Below are 15163 nucleotides of genomic sequence, written 5' to 3'. Positions count from 1 at the left end.
GTGCACAGCATGTACGGTGCAAAGACATTGCTTAAGTGGCAAACCGGTCTAGCCTGGGCGACTGGGACAGCCTTCTCCAAGAAAGAGATGACTAAGCTGAGAATTAAAGGCAGAACAGCTGGAGGTTGGAAAGATGCAGGGTGGGAGATAGGACAAAGATTAGGATACCTTAGGTAAAAACTTGAGGTGGGGAAGAGCAAGGTGCTTAAAAGAACTGCTGAAACAGGGGTCTTATGCTAGAGACTTAGACAGCAAATAGTGTAGGTGAAGCAAAAAATACTGGCAGGGTCCAAACCATGCAACCTGATACAGACAGTGCTATATCACTAGGTAATGGGATTACTGGACTATTGGTGTGACACGGAAAATGCCAGGCGCAGGGACTTGGCTGCTTGCTGCCTCCCTGTCGCTCTGCATCCCCGAGGGCTGGCGCTGTGCCAGGCCAGTTGGAGGGCATGGTGCCCAAGCCGGGGCCCTGTGTGCAGCTGGGGACTCCCCCGCTTGCTGGAATGCTACTGGGCCGCATGCTTGTGTGATCCTGATTGGGTAATTTTTGAATCCCACTGTTGTTAATTGGATGTTAAAGCTTGTTGCTGATTGGATGTTAAAGCTTGTAGTTGATTGGACGCTTTTTGAGCCCTACCAAGGGTATAAAAGGAGGGAGGGGAACAAGGAAGGGAGGCAGAAGATCAGAAGATTGGGGGAGAGGTGCAACACTTGCTGTGCTGAGCCTGCTGGCTGAATAAAGGCTGTTCCCGACTCTTCGTGTGCCACTCGGTTCTTTCCCCGGTCAAGAGCTGTAACAGTAGCTGTACACATTGCTACAACAGTGTACTTTGCTTCTTCATGCTTTTCAGTATATTTTACAATTTTGGCATTGAGTATGTATGCTTCTATAATTAGGGGTGGAAAAAAGTATTTTGGAAGATGGGTTCTTAGACACAGAGGAAAGGACCGTGAGCTAGCAGACTGCAATGAGCCACTCAGTCCAGCTGGCTCTGGCTCTCTTCTGTAAAGTGTGGGGACTGGATGTTGATCTCCAAAAGTCCTTTTGACTCTGCATCTCTCTTGTCTTGCGAATTCCGGCAGTAAACAGCACAGTGGCCACAGAACGAGCTCCCCAGCCTGTCTCTGTCTCTCGTCTCCTTGCTCCCCTGACCCTGTGTAGATGGCTGAGTATTTCCTTCTCACTCAGGTGTACTTTATGCCATAGCTTCTTAGGTCTGGGAAATGTCTGAGGAAGGAGCCTCTTTAACCGTTTAAAGAATTCGTCAGGCAAACCTGGAGTTGGGTGCAAAAGGGGCGAAGGGAAAAGATTCTACCAAGCAATGATTATTGAGTTGTTTCTATTTGAAAGACGCTCTAACCAGCAAGACAAGGTAGTGATTTGTCTCTCTCTAATGGTGGTTTATCGAACATCAAGTAAAAACACGAATGGAGGTTAGGGGCCGTGAATGACATATGCAGACGACAAGGGCAGATCATGAAAGATCATGGGCTTTAGACTCGGAACCAAGTGGCCAAATCACTGCCAGCTGTCTGAAAACAAAGACATGACAGTTTTTCTGAGCTCGCTCGTATCTTCATTATAATCCCTCCTTCACCTCGTGGAGACGATATATATTGAAACACGGGACTGTTGATGCATGTTTAGTGAATGGCACTGCCCCTCCCGGGGGACTTCAGAGGGGCCTAGGAGTTGGCCAGAAGGTAAGAAAGGTTTCAGGGAGGTATTGGGACTCAAACCAGTCCTTTAGTGTTTGGGTAAATATCAGCTAGGTCAAGAGGAGGATGGAAGATACTGTCATCAAGGGGGAGGAAGCAGGTGGGAAAGAAGGAGGCAGAGGTAGGAGGAGCAATAAATAACTAGGGAACCCTTAAGAGGGTACAGTCTGGAGCAAACCTTTAGCTCTTTGAGAGAGACAGGAAATGAGATCAAGGCTTCTACAAGAGGCTTGGGACACAAGCTCCCAGAGGAGATGGCCCTGTGGTGGCAAAGTCTATTCTCTTTCTCTAGACTCAATATTTTCCTTTTATTGGCCAAGGAGTGACTTCCATAGACTTCCAGAAGGGTCTCCTCTCCTTTCTGCTTTCGTAGATTGGCATTGTCATGCAGAAGGAGACAGTCCCTGCATGTTGGATAAGTTAATTTGAAACCAAAGTTGAACACATTTGTTGACTGAAAAAAATTACAAACTCAATTTAAAGAACTCTTGAACTGATTTTTCCCTACCCTTTGGTGCTTGCATATTTAATTCTTCACTTTCTGGAAGCATTTCTGTACTTATGTAAGAGAACAGGATTAGGGAACTGCGTGTCTAGCCTATTCCTTTCACAGAGAGCCTTCCAGAATATTTTAATAATAGAAAGACATGTATTAGTTCTGTACACTTTTGGCAGCATCACTTGGCAGTAATTTCTCTTCAGGCAGCTTCTCCACAACATGACATAGCATCTTGTGAAATTATTTCTTACCCATCTTGCCTTGTATCACATTTGGTAACTACAGAACATAGTGACTATTTCCACACGGGTTTCCATGGAATGACAGTCAGTAATTTCCACTGAACATACTTGAAGTAGCACCTTAGAATATACTCATAGTTTAATGTTTGTTGTTTGCCCTTTTTTAATCCAATTTTTTAAAAATTACTATAATAAGACATCATCTACCACATTGACCTAGGGATGAATGCAAACCAGGCTATGTGTGCAAATGTCTCTAAAATATCTTCAGTCTTAACTTTTAGGAGCTTTCCAAAATCCCCAAGCCTGAAATAAATCTCTGTGTGTTCTACTGTGGCTAGAAGAGGAGGACCCGAAGCAGAACTCTTTCTAGATGACTTTTCTTTGTCATCTTGTTTTTCTCCCCTTTGTACCATGCTCATGCTGGCACAAGGCCCGGGACCTGGTAGAAACATGTGCTTACTGTGCTGGGCTCAGTGACAGGCTGGGACAGCAAAGTCATGAGGAAATCTGGATTCCCTGAGATGGCTTCGCTCGGGGGGCAGGAAGGGGGATTCTCTTCAGAGATTTAAAATGTAAAATATAAAGGAGGAGAATAGCAGAGAAAGAGCAGAGTTTGTTGGCAGGAGATAGTATTATTTATAATTATAACGACCCCCCCCCCAAAAAAATCATAAGGTATAATTAAGCTTGTTTTCCTTTGAAGAAGACATTAAACTTACATTTTTTAAAAGTCTCTCATTACTCCCAAAGTGACCAAATTGTAGTGATAGAGATGGGACCAGTGGTCACCAGGGGTTAGGGTTGGGGAACACAACTCTAAGGGGGAACACAGGAGCAATTCTTGCTGGTGATAGAACAGTTCCGTATCCCAATTGGGGTGTTGGTTACTAGAATCTACACATGTGATAAAATTTCATAGAGTTATACATTAAGAGGGTAAAAGTGCATGTAGAAGATAGTGAAATCTGAATAGCCTGTGTTTGAGCTCAGAGTATCGTATCAATGTCGATGTCTTGGTTTTAACAACTTACTGCAGTCCTCTAAGATATGATCATTGGGAAAGCTGAGTGAAAGGAACATGGAAACTTCTTATGAAGTTCAAATTATTTCAAAATAAAAGGCATTTTTGAAAATCCCATTGTTTTTCTATAATAAAATATAAAGCTCAGTTGTTACCCCATATTTCAGATGAGCAGACTGAGCCCCGCTCCGTGGATGTGAGCTGTTTGGAATCCCTGAGGTAGAGCCTGTATCTATGACCAAATCAAATGAGTTCATCTGCTCATTTTTGTATCTCAGGAGATTGACCTCTGACATGAGTAGGGCTGAATGTGATCATGGAATTTCCTTCACCACCAAAGGTTGGGAATGGGATACCAGAGAAGAGGTGATTGTTCTCATTTCATAGAGGATAAGAATACTTTTTTGCATATCTTTGCCAGGAGCCCCAAAATTGACACTTTGTCTGCTATTTTAGAGACTTTAGATAACTTAGTTCTGAGTCAATAAATCCTGCTCACTCTAGTTTGCTCTGAGTTTTTCACAAAGCACTGGACAAGTTCATTAAGCAAGATCTGCTAAAGGCCCTTTTGTGTTTTTCCTGTTCTGTTCCAGCGTGTGGCTCACTGCCTGGCAGGCAGAATGCGTTCAGTGAATATTTGACATTGATATGGAATGGAAGTTCCATGAGGACAGGGACCTTGTCTTATACACTCCAGCATCACCAGCACCTAGCAATGAATCTGGTACCTAGAAGGAACTCATAAACATGTCTTATATGAAAGAATGTTTTCTGCTCTTTAGACATTGTTAGCCAGGCAGCTTTCATTCTGCTGTTGGAACGGTCCTGAGAGAAACTGGTATTAACATCAGGATACCCAGAAAGAAAGAAACCACAGGAATCAGCCAACAATCAATGATTAAGTCATGGCTGTGATTTTTCTCTAAAATTTGGGGATAACAATTAACTATGGTAATTGCCATGTAAGAAAGGAGAAAGAAAAAAGAGACTGGGCATACATATGATTGTGCCTAAAATCTGAAGGAAAATACAAGTATGATCTGAACAGGGGTCCCCCCCTCTCCATAGACCCTTTGGTCTTTGTCTAACTTCCCTCTCTTAAGATGTGTCCTTCCTTGATATTTGTTTCCATTCTCTTCTTTCCTAGACTCCTCAAACTACAACCCTCAAAAGCTAAATCTCTGTGACTTGACTTTTCAGAGAAAGTTAGCTCTTTTTTTCTAACACATCAGCACTGTGTTTAGGAAACTCATCTCTCTGGTCCTCCAGGTATTGTGCTAGAAAGACAGCAGCCGCCCTCTGGGTTGTGTGCTGCCTCTTTCCTGTAGTCAGAGCAGGTCAGACAGAGGTGTTTCAGGTGCGGAATAACATGGAAAAGATAAAGAGGCGAAAAACAAACGTGGTGTGTTTCAGGGATAAGGAGGTAGAGTTGATTGAGAGGAGAGTGCTTTGTGGGGGAAAATGGCCACAAAAGCTTTCTCAGGTAGAGTTGGGTTAGAAGATACAACAAAGGAGATGAGGACCAGTCTATTAACAGAGACCGGCAGAGTGGATAAAAGCATACACCTGACTTCCCATGATGCACTGCCTGGTCTGGCTCCTCCCTCTTTCCAGCTTCATCCCCCACAATCCTCTTGGCCCTCTGCACAAGCAATGCCAGCTTCTTTCAAATCGTCTTGTCAGGCTGTTACCTTTATGTGTGTGTGTGTTTTTTTTTTTTTTTGAGCGGGTGGTTAGTTCTTTATTGTGATATAATTTACAAACCATAAAATTCACCCTTGTAAAGTTTATAATTCAGTGTTTCTGAAAGTTACACTATTATCCCCATTATCTAATTTCAGAACATTTTATCACCCTCAAAAGAAACACTATACCCATTAATCACTCCTCATTTTCCCTTCCCTCTAGAACCCTGGCAACCTCTAATCCATTTTCTGTCTCTATGGACTTGCCTATTATGGACTTTTCATAGAGACACAATCATATGCTCTAGGGCCTTTCCTGTCTCGTTTCTTTCCACTTAGCGTATTGTTTTCTAGATGTATCCACATTGTAAAATGAACCATTATTTAAATTCCTTTGATGGCAGAATAATTCTCCATTGTGTGGATATACCACACTTTGTTCATTCCTTAGTTGATGCACAGTTAGGTTGTTTCCACTTTTTTAGCTATTAGGAAGAGCATTGGTATGAATACGCATGTACAGGTTTTTGTGTGGACATGTCTTGAGTTCTCTTGGGTATGTCTAGTTAACTCTCATTCTTCAGATCTGGGCTCAAGCCTGTCTTTCCTCAGGGAAATTTTCTCTGATACAATGTATGTATGTATATATATCATTCCTTTCCGTTAATTATATGTGCTGTGGTACCATATGACTTTCCTTTGGGTAACTGTCACAAGTGTGATTCACATTATTTGGCGTCTATATGATCAATAGCAATAAATATTCAATTAATTCAAAAGGTCCATGTCTAAAGTACGGACATGAGCTTGCTCTATTTTATAGACTCTTAGTCACATAAATTATTAGGTCCAACAGCAAAAATATTAGCCATGAGCCCAATCTGTAATCTAGAACTGCATAAAGAGCTTTGCCCATTTTTGTCTGGTGTTAAAATTTTTATTTTATATAACTAAGAGGAAAAAAGCTTTTAGGTGGGGAGAAATTAACCACTTACATAATGCTTCCCACACTATTGGATTTATTTGAAAAAATAGAGAATTAAATGTTTTTACAATATGTCCTTAACAAAGGCATTTATAACAACAACACATTGTAACTTTCAGCATTTACAGTTCTCTTAGGGGTGAAACAAAACCATCAGAGAAAGTTAACCCTTGTAAAAATAGAATTATTAATTATTTTGGAAATGTTATGTCTTGAGTAAGCTCTGCATGGTATGACTGAGCAATCAAAACTTCTCCCTAAATGCTCTGAACATAAAATTAGCAGATATAACCTTCTGCCTTCTAAGCTGGATCCTATCATAGCCTGATTTATTGATCATGCAAAAGAACTAGTTAAAAATGTTTAAATATTAAAAAGTAATCTGTGTACCAACTACATCTTTAACTTTAGGACTCTAAAGCCAAAAAAAAAAAAAAAAAAAGGAAACCTTCTTGGAAGTTTTCTTTTCTATAAAGTATTTCAGTGTATTAATATGTCTGAATATCTGCATGTATGTTTCTGTATGTATATATTGAGTTTTGGGTTTTGTTTTTGTCGTTCTTTCTTCTCTTTCGTGTCCTTTGCAACTGTCCTATTGAGGCGGCCACACTTCTCTTAAACCACTCGTTCTCACATTTTTCAAGGCTTACTACACGTGACAGCTAACATTCTCTTTAGACACACATTCCATGGGACTATCTTGATTTTGCTGAAACCGTTTTGTTATTGTTTTTAACTTTTTATTCTCAAATAATTGCAAATCCACAGGAAGTTCCAAAAGTATAGCAGTATAATTTTTCATTATTTTTATCGTGTTAAAATACATATAAAATTTACCATCTTAACCATTTTTAAGTGTACAATTCAGTGGTACTAAATAGATTCATAATGTGGGGCAACCATTGCCACCATCCCACTTCAGGACTCTATTCATCATTTAAAATTGAAATTCTATACCCATTAAATAATTAACTCCAAAAAATAAACTCCACATTTCTTTCTCCCCCAGCCACTGGCAACCACCAACTGTCTCTATGATTTTGGAGGACTTCATATAAATGGGCCTCTATGGACTCTATGGAACTCATATAAATGGAATAATACAAAATTTGTCTTTTGGTGACTGGTTTATTTTACTTAGCATAATGTTTTCAAGATTCATTTATATTGTAGCATATGTCAGAATTTCCTTCCTTTTTAAGGCTAAATAATATTCCATTGCATGTATGTACCATAATATACTTACCATATTTTGCTTACCCATTCATCCATCAATGGACACTTGGGTTGCTTCCCGTGTTTTAGGTATTGAGAATAATGTTGCTATGTACGTGGATATGCAAATATCTCTTCAAGACCCTGTTTTCAAATTGTTTGGCTATATATCCGGAAGTGGAATTGCTGGATCATATGGTAATTCTATTTTTAATTTTTTGAAGAACTGTCATACTCTTTTCCACAGTGGCTATACCAGTTTACAATCCCACCAATAGTGCACAAGAATTCTAATTTCTCCATAACCTCACCAACATTTGTCATGTTCTATTTTATATTTTTTGATATTAATAGTACCCATCCTAATGGTTGTGAGATGCACTCTCATTGTAGTTTTGATTTGCATTTCCCTAATGATTAGTGATGTTAAGCATATTTTTATGTTCTTATTGGCCATTTGTATGTCTTTTTTTGAGAAATGTGTATTCAAGTCCTTTGCACATTTTTGAATAATTGGAGTTTTTTGTTGAGTTTTAGAAGTTCTCTATATATTCCAGATATTAATCTCTTACCAGATATAAATAGAAATATATTTTAAATCAGAGCTTTGATTTTAAAATTTAACATTGTAGTATAATTTAAGATAGTATTTTGCTAAACATGTATTCATGGTTTTTCATCCATTTAGTAAATATTTATGAAGCAACTATTCTGTGCCAACCACTTTTAAAGCTTATTTTGGATATAAATAGTGATCAGTTCAACATCTGCTACAAACCATACTAAGTTAAACTTCAATTTCTTTATTGTAGAGTCAGCTGGTTCTCAATACCTATCTGTGAGCTACTCAGGTAGTATCATGTTCTTTTTAAAGATGAACAAAATAAGGCTCTGGGCAGACCAGGGGCATGACCACATTCCTGACCTAATTTGAGGCAGATCCAAAAACAGAACTCAGATGTTTTGACTTCCAGGTCAAAGTTCATATCACATGAGGCCTCTGTCTATGAAAACATTGTTTGATAAACAAGTAAAGAATGCAAGAACATTTAAAGGTAAACATTTCCCTGATTGTGAGAAAGAAACCAAAGAAAACTATTCTATTATCAAGATTTTTTAGGTACCTTAGTTAAATAAAACAAATGGAAGACCAATTCAAAACTGTGTTGCTCTATTTGTTAAAGAAGGGTCCCTTTCAGATAATATTTTTTTCACTCAGTCCTGAATAAATATATGCTAAGTATATAGACACACTCGCAGAGATTTAATCCAGTTGAAATTTTGTGTGCGTTTATTTTTCCAGTAGTGTTACGCTTTTGGACTGGCCTACCTCCTAGTGATTTGGGAATCAGTAATGCTTTGTACCTTTCAGAAGAATGGAGTGCCTCACTTGGCTTGCCCTTTTATTTGACATTAAGAAATCGGTGGACATAAGAATAAGGCTAAGCCAAATGAATTCATCTGGTGAAAGGCAAAGTAGTGGACTGCAAAATAAGAAAGTCTTAGAGAAAAGGCTGAGTTACAGCCTGCTCACTGGAGTGAAACTCCTTCTGTTCAATTTGGAAATTTAATAATAGCTTTATGATAGTCACTCCCAGAGCTATGGCTGAAATGCTCTGGCCTGGGAGCTGCAGGGAGTTTACAAAATCAATAGCTTGGTGGGTGAGGATGCTAATATAAATTGAAATTTAACTCTGTGAGGGACTGAATTGTGTCCCCTCCAAAAAGATATGTTGGAGTTCTAACCCGCAAGGACCTCAGAATGTGACCTTATTGGGAGACAGGGCCTTTGTAGAGGTAATCAGGTTAAGATTAGGTCATTAGGATGGGCCCCTAACCTAGCACGACTAATACCCTTCCAAAAAAGGGGAAATTTGAACACACAGCCCTCAGAAAGACCCAACCCTATTGACCCCTTGATTTCAGATTCATTGCCTCCAGAAAGACAATAAATTTATGATGGTTAAGCTACCCAGTTTTTGGCACTTTATTATGATAGTCCTAGAAAACTAGTATCAGCCCCAAGATCTTCATGCTCCTTGCTGCATTGTATCAGATACCCTACCAGTAAGCATAAATTTAATGATGCTATATTATGTATATGCCCCTAGGGTTGGGCCAAAGAAATGCTAAAGAAGCAAAAAGCACAATCCTTATTGCTGAAGGGCTTCATTGTCTAGTTGGAGGCAAAAAAAAACCCCTAAAAAAACGTAATCCTGGGAAATTCAAAGCAACAACACAAGATAATATTTGATTAAATGAACAGAGTAACACTGTCTGTACACCAGTGTTTCTCAAATCTAAGTGATGCAGAGACCCTCTTTCTGGTAGTCTTTTTTGCAGTTTTATTGAGATATAATTCCCATACTATAAAACTCACCCATTTAAAATATACACTTTTTAGTATAATTATACTAGAAACCACAAGGAACGGAGCTGTATAACCATCGCCACTGTCTAATTCCAGAACATCTTCATCACCCCAACAGGAAACCTTACACATTAGCTGTTGCTCCCTGTTTTTCCCTTGCCTTAGCCCTCGGCAACCATTAATCTAATTTCTGTCTCTGGGTTTGCCTATTGTGAACATTTCATGTCGATGGAATCCTACAACATACGACCTTTTGTGTCTAGTTTTTCAGTTAGCATCATGTTTTCAAAGTTCATCTGTGTTGTAGCATTTATCAGCACTTCATTCCCTTTTATTGCTATAGAGGAAGCAACATTTTACCTCTGTCCTCTTAGGGGTTTGGGGTGGGCCTGAGAATTAAATTGACATCAGAAAGATAAACAGGATTAAAGCACATAAACTTACATAAGTTTTGTATGACATGGGGGGGGCCCTCATGAGGAAATGAAGACTTAAAGAACTGGCAAAATCTAAATGTTTTTATAAGAGGTTGAACAAAGACAGATGTGGAAAAGTAGCTGAATTATGTGTGGAGGTGAAAGGAAGATAGGAATTATCTTAAGAGGGCCGATTTACACAGAACTTCGTCATGACTCCCCATCAAATGTTCTTTCTTTCTGTGTTAGGGTTAGGTGAGGGCATCGTTCACACGGGAGTTACTACTTCCTGGTTTCAGGAAGGAAGGAGGAGACTAGAATGCCTTCCTCGCATCTTCTGTTTTTCAGGTGCTCAAAGTAACCCTTCTGTGTAAGTGGCATATTTTGGGGTGACATATTCCACCACTCTTCATTGCCAAATAATATTCTATCATTTGATTATACTACATTTCATTTATTCTTACATCAGTTGATTGGACATTTAGGTTGTTTCCACATTAAGGCTATAATGAGTAATGCTGCTGTGAACATTTGTGCACACGTTTTTGTATGGCCGTATGTTTTCATTTCTCTTGGGTAGGTATCTAGGAGTGAAATTGCCGGATCCTAAGGATGGCTCTATGTTTAGCACTTTGGAGACCCCCTTTAAAGGAAAAGATGCATCATTTGCTTCTACTGTTGTTTTCCTTTTATATTTATGATAATCTCTACTTAAATATGTTCAAATATCCTCTCTCCCCATAATCACTCAAACACACAATCCTGTTTAATCTCTTTCTTAGTATTTATCGCTGTCTGAAATTTACTTATTTATTCCCATCACTAGGTACTTGTCTATTGTGCATTGCACATTTCTCACTAGAATAGAACATGAGCTATGTCAAGAACCTGCTGTCTTGTTCATTTCTCTCTTCTCAGTACTTATCATTGTGCCTGGCACATAGTAAGTGCTCAATAAATAGTTAACACAGAACACCAAATTTAAAACCATCTCTGGATACCTTGAAGATCCTGGGAAGTCTTGAATTCCAGTTTGAGGAATTCTTATGTGTATAGTTTGTCTTATGTAAGAGGTTCTCCCAAAATGGAGAAAGAAGCTAATGGAAAAAATGACTTAAGCTGGACCATACAAATTACATGGGCAGAGGAGAGAAATTCTAGACAGCAGCAGGACCAAAATTTAAGATGTGAGGATCCACCTGGAGTATTCATAGTCTCACCATAACACAGCTTTCATAAAATAGGAAAAATTCGGATTATTGATTAGACCTCTTTGTGTTGCATGTCACAGAATCCAAAGTCAAATTCACTTAAGAGCAAAAGATCACAGATTGACTCATGTAACTCTGAAATGAAGGATTAACTAAATCTCAAGCCCCACTGGATAGGATACGAAAACCTATGTGACAGGCTGGGTGCAATGGCTCACGCCCGTAATCCTAGCACTCCGGGAGGCTGAGGTGGGCGGATCGCTCAAGGTCAGGAGTTCGAAACCAGCCTGAGCGAGACCCTGTCTCTACTAAAAATAGAAAGAAACTAATTGACCAACTAAAAAATATATATAGAAAAATTTAGCTGGGCATGGTGGCGCATGCCTATAGTCCCAGCTACTCGGGAGGCTGAGGCAGGAGGATCGCTTGAGCCCAGGAGATTGAGGTTGCTTGAGCTAGGCTGATGCCACGGCACTCACTCTAGCCTGAGCTCTACAAAGTGAGACTATCTCAAAAAAAAAAAAAACCTATGTGACACCTTCAGAGTGTTGAGTGTTGACTTTTTCTCAACTCTGCTCACCTCTGCGTGCTGACTTTGTTCTGTGGCAGGTTATTTCCATCTGTAGGGTGATACGGTGTTGGTTCCCCAAGCCTTACATCATCGTGGTTGATGATTGAAAAGGGAGAAGTAGTCTCTTTCTCCAAGTGTCTATATAGCGAATCTCAAGGGGGCTTGCAGTAGACACTGCATAAGTCATGTGACCAGCCTAGCAACCAGGATAGAGTGTTCTGATTGGCTGGGCCTGGGTTACCCTGGGCAGGGAGTTTATCTTTCATATCATATGGCAGAATGGGTTTAACCTCACCCAAACCAGATGGAATAGATTTCTTATTAAAATGAAGCATTCTGTTCCGTTCTCAGCAGACCGGTGGATGGTACTGCAAAGACTAATAATAACAACAAAAGTAACAATGATAACAGAATCATTCTGCAGTAAAACAGGCATACAAAACTTTAATGGAATGGAGAAACTAGATTTTTTTAGACCAAGAGAGGATAAAATGTATATGCACAATTCTGCTAGAAAGTTCTTCCTAATGATTTTTCTTTTAAAACAGTCATATTTCTAAAATCCAGCAGTAAGGGCTTCTTTTTGAAGATGAAAAGCCCTGCATATGGGCTGCAAACTTATGATTAACTGAGCGTAGGACTTGATAAAGAGTTCTATATTCATTTTGTCTACACATTTTTAAAAATGTGTGAGTCTCCCTAAAAGGACTCATTTTCGTCTCTCTGAGCCCTGAACATGGAAACATTCGTTTCTCACGGGAAGAGTGCACAATTGCTTTTCCATGGTTACATCCATCTGATCATCACTCCCTGGAGGAAGCTGGCATCTGAGAATCTACACGCTTTCCACTGAGTCTATTTTAGGTTGTTTGTTTTTCTTTGAGAACCAAAACAAGTAACACCATTAGTGGGAGCACCAATTATGAAGCTCCAGTGAACAAAGAGAGATTAAATAAAATAATACTCATTCTGAACACTCATGTCGATTTGCCCACTTCTGTGACCAAATTCTATTCTTTAATCGAGGTTAAATAAAAAGCCTCTTGTTTTAGTTAGCCCAATGAGCAGTACTAATAAAGAATAAAAAGTAAATAAATAAGACCTGAATATGTTTTTCTAAATCTTGGGTGGCTGGTCATAGAATTCAGTATCTTTATTGATAAGGAAGGTGACAATGCTTTAATTATAGATCTGTCTCCTTTATTAAAAAATGCATTCATTTAATCATTCAAAACACAGATATTGAGCACTACTACACTTCTCCTGCTGAGGGCTGGGCACATAATGCATCTTTTAATTACTCAGACTTTGTCTTATGGAGTACACCAATAGGAAAGGAAATTGACAAGAAAAAAAATTAACTCAAGTCCAAAGTAGAATTTATAAAAATCCCTTAATAAAGATCTACACAGCCTAATGTAGAAGCACAGAAAGAAGGCATACTGAAAAAAGCAAATACTTTTGAAATAGGGAGACAGGGTAAGTCTTGGATAAATAGATGGTGTTTAATCTGGAATTTAAAAGATGAGTAAGTTTGTATAATAATAGGCAAAGGAGTGAATGTTTTCTTCCGTGTTATATACATTCAATCCTAGTTCCCCTTAACTCATAATGTACAATCATTGAGGAAGTTTTTCTAAATCTTCACAACCCAGTTTTATGTATCAGAAGTGACATGGTGGCTTGGTCTTAGCACATCAGGGTTCATGGGCAACATCTTGCAGCCTCTGCCGAGTTCAAGAATCTTACGCTACAATACCACTCACCACAGCTGCCTTTGCAGTCCAGACACTAGCAGCAGAAATGAGTCAAGGAGCCTTTAATCTTTGTGTAAATAAGGGCCCTGATTTGTCATTATACTGGGCAGGGGCAGTTTGTGATTTGTGGACCACGGGGTGATGCCTCAATCTGTCTGGACTCAAAGTCCGAGGGCCAGCATTTAGGTTCTTAAGTAATTGATGAAACCTGTGACCATGTTTTTCCTGCTCGCCCATCCCCTCCAAGACCAGAGACAATCTGGGCTGTGTGATCTGAGCCCAAAGCCAGTTGTCAGAGTGTCATATTAGAAATCCCCCCGTAGGTCCCCATTCCTCTTTTGTCAGAAAAGCAGTGTCAAGACGTACAGGGAAGAGGCTGACGGTGAGGTAGTCCAACTTCCGCTGAGTAGCTTGCAATGTCAGCCACCTATCCTGTGATGCAGCGTGACATTCATCAGAGAACATTTCTAGCCAGACAATATATTCAGTCTGTGCCATTTGTTATGTTCATTAATGAGGCTATAAACTCTATAAACGAATATTTTTTTAGTCTTTTCAAAATTAGGTATGGCAGCTCAGGACTTAGCGAAGTTTAAAATTCTGTACCTCTGCCACTCATCGGCTTGTCATATCTCCTCTACTTCGGTCTGTCTGCACACACTTTGTCTCTCCTGGTTGTTTGAAATGACTTACGAAGTCCACACACAGCATGTCTTCTGGGCGTGCAAATGTTTTCTTGTGTTCCTTCTGATTAAGTCTCCTGCCATGTGCCTGATGGCGTCTACTGCATTTCTAAGGTCACAGTAATTGGCAGATGGAAGAAGTTCCATGAGATCAACTTTGAGCAAGGCTCTGGCTGCCTTCCTGCTTGACGGAGCAGTGAGAGAGGAATCCTGCTTGAACTGACAGTGGGATGCATCGCATACAGCCCAAGCCATCAGACTGTGTTATTTTTAACCAATGAGTATTATTCCTCCTGAAAAGCAAAATCTTCTCTTCATATTTTTCCTTCCCCAAAGAATGCATTTCCCTCGCTGGAAATGGCTCTTCTGCCTCTCCTAGGTGCTCAGCGCAGACAGTTATTGCCCTAAATGATGGATGGGCTGGCTGCCTGGTGGTTCTTCTCTGTGCTCAGCAGCAGCAGCAGGCAACATAGCAAGGCTCTGCAGGGCTCTCTGAGACCTGCCGCTGGCTCCTCTCAGCTGGGCTGGAGTGATTTCTCTTAAATTTATTGCTCTGGCCTCAGCCCTTCTCTCTCCCCAGCAGTTATTTCTCCTTAGCCCCCACCTTACTTCTCTGCAGACTCAATTCCTTGTGAAAGTATTGGGTACCCAATTTGGGCCAGCGGCTGCTTCCATGTGCGACAGCTCATCCGAACGGTAGATTTCCGTATGTGTCTCGACCAATGTGAACATTCTATTCCTCAGTGGAGCTGCCGTCCAAATGGGGACTGTGTTCACTG

General features: G+C 39.9%; 1 long non-coding RNA gene across 3 annotated transcripts in view; it reads left to right on the top strand.

Annotated features, from left to right (window-relative positions):
* LOC142865020 (uncharacterized) overlaps positions 1-15163 on the top strand; it is a 585997-nt gene that overhangs the window by 532544 nt on the left and 38290 nt on the right. The gene's annotated exons all lie outside the window — the stretch shown is intronic.

Source organism: Microcebus murinus, chromosome 28 (genome assembly GCF_040939455.1).
Source record: "Microcebus murinus isolate Inina chromosome 28, M.murinus_Inina_mat1.0, whole genome shotgun sequence".
Classification (NCBI taxonomy): Eukaryota; Metazoa; Chordata; class Mammalia; order Primates; family Cheirogaleidae; genus Microcebus; species Microcebus murinus.
The sequence above is the reverse complement of the archived record's forward strand: the minus strand, read 5'-3'. Positions and strand labels throughout refer to the sequence as shown.